Source organism: Momordica charantia (genome assembly GCF_013281855.1).
Source record: "Momordica charantia cultivar OHB3-1 chromosome 4 unlocalized genomic scaffold, Mcharantia_2.0 BLBB01000004.1, whole genome shotgun sequence".
Taxonomy (NCBI): Eukaryota; Viridiplantae; Streptophyta; class Magnoliopsida; order Cucurbitales; family Cucurbitaceae; genus Momordica; species Momordica charantia.
In genome coordinates, this window is record NW_028275162.1 from 18,069,063 (window position 1) to 18,071,450 (window position 2,388).

The 2,388-nt window shown below is 44.7% G+C and overlaps 1 pseudogene; it reads left to right on the forward strand.

The window, feature by feature from the left end:
- The first annotated feature begins 756 nt into the window (after window positions 1-756).
- On the forward strand, window positions 757-1,897 carry LOC148211963 (AP2/ERF and B3 domain-containing transcription repressor RAV2 pseudogene; annotated as a pseudogene).
- The last annotated feature ends 491 nt before the right edge of the window (window positions 1,898-2,388 follow it).

A 2,388-nucleotide genomic window follows, 5' to 3' on the forward strand; every position in this document is an offset into this window, starting at 1 on the left:
GTTTTGGACAACCCAATGAAAAAGAAAAAAAAAAAGAAATAAAATAAAGTTTGAGGAGAGAGAAAGAGGGGGGGCATGGTGGATTGGATTGGATTGGGATGAGCGGTATAAGACGAGTGGCATGCAGCAGAGTTCAGGGGGGATGAACTTGTAAAACTCACACTACCCTCCAGGTCCACACTCATGTGAATCCCATCAACTTGCTTTCCTTTCTCTGCCCTCGCCTGGGCCCCACGCCTTTCTCTCTCCTCCCTAATCATTTTTATTTACTATTTCTTTTCCTATAATAAAATTACTACTATTTCATTCCAACCTTCTTCAGTAAATTAACGTACATGTATCAAATGATGAGGTTAAAGAATTGGATTAAAAGAAATGAGATTAAGATGGGCAAAAATTAAAAGGAAAATAAGAGAGTTGAAATTGAAGATCCCCACATGAGGCCAACGTAATAAATAATTAAATGGAAAAGAAAATGTTGAATTATGTATTATGTTCCCCCCTCCCAGTCCCAACCATGAATCTTCCTTCTTTCCAATATACTTACTTACTTACCCATATATTTTTGTTTCCATTTCTGTCCTTCTCTTTCTATGTTGACCCACCTCACCCACATACCCATATCTCCCACACCATAATAATTGGATTCCATCCCTCCCTCTTTTATTTATTATTTTTTTTATAAACTTAAAATAAAATAAATAAAAATAACCAAACCTAACTTCTTATTTCCTATATATATTCAACCCCCCTGAGAACCTCAATTTCATTCATTCCCAAGCAATACCAAATAGACACATCAAAAAATGGATGCGAGCTCTGTAGAGGAAAGCACAGCCAGTGACTCCACCTCCATTTCTCCGGTGACGCCGCTACTCTTCAAGTCGTCGCCGTCGCCGTCGCCATCGCCTGCTCCGGCGGGGATCTCCCACGAGGCCGAGTCTCGGAAGCTGCCGTCCTCCAAATACAAAGGCGTGGTCCCACAGCCGAACGGCCGGTGGGGGGCCCAGATTTACGAGAAGCACCAGCGCGTGTGGCTCGGCACGTTCAACCAAGAAGACGAGGCCGCTAAGGCGTACGACATCGCCGCCCTTCGCTTCCGCGGACGCGACGCCGTCACCAACTTCACCGAACACGGCGGCGGCGGCGGCATCGAGGCCGAGTTTTTGAGATCCCACTCCAAGGCGGAGATCGTGGACATGCTGAGGAAGCACACGTACAATGAGGAGCTGCAGCAGAGCAAGCGCAACCGCGGCGGCGGCGGAGTGGGCCCGGAGGAGAATAAGTGGTCGGGTTCCGGCCGGGAGCGGGAGAGGGAGAGGGAGGTGCTGTTTGAGAAAACGGTGACGCCGAGTGACGTGGGGAAGTTGAACCGGCTGGTGATTCCGAAGCAGCACGCGGAGAAGAACTTCCCGCTGGCGGCGGACGGCGTCGTTTCGTCGAAAGGGATGCTGTTGAACTTCGAGGACATGGGAGGGAAGGTGTGGCGCTTCCGTTACTCGTATTGGAACAGTAGCCAGAGCTACGTTCTCACCAAGGGTTGGAGCCGGTTCGTGAAGGAGAAGAATATCCGGGCCGGTGACCTGGTCCGATTCCTCCGCTCCACCGGACCGGACAACCAGCTCTACATTGACGGAAGGCCGGCCACCGGGCCGCTCCCCAACCCGGTCCACATGGTCAGGCTCTTCGGAGTCAACATTTTGGAGGCCAAGACCACACGGAGGGAGGCCTCGGATTTTGAATGTGCCAATAAGAAGCAAAGAATAATCAAAGCTTTGTAACACATTAGACGACTTTTTTTTTTCTCCTCTTCTTTTTCTTTAAGTTGCACAGCGTGACTTGTAAATTAACCACCAAAAAAAGGAAGAAAAAAAAAAGATAGTTTTTTTAACCTTTACTTGATTGAATTCTAATCATTTTAACAATTTTCTTTTTAGAAAACCCATTTTGTATTTTTTTCCCCGTTTTTTTTTACTCCAATAAGTACTGTCTTATCCGGCAACTTATTTTGTATTCTTAATGGGTAGAAAAGTTTCACAATCTCTTTGTTTAAATCTTACCCTTAACCATTACGCCATTATCTCAAAAAGAAAAAGAAAAAAAGAAAATTAGGAAAAATCTACTATGTGCTTTGGTTCCCCGTGAAAGCCTCTTCTCTTGTCCAAATCCTCACCAGACAAGCAAACAATTTGAATAGGGATTATGAACCGACCCTTATTTTAGCTTCGTATGTCCAATTGATTGTTCTAAAGTCGAAATCGTTTCGTGTAAGTCAAATTGAAAGGTAAGTTTTGTCACTAAAACAATGAAAATAGAAGTCGAACCAACTCTAGAACTTTTAAGTTAATTAAAAGTCAAAATAAAAGAAAATTATGGACACTGAGTTAA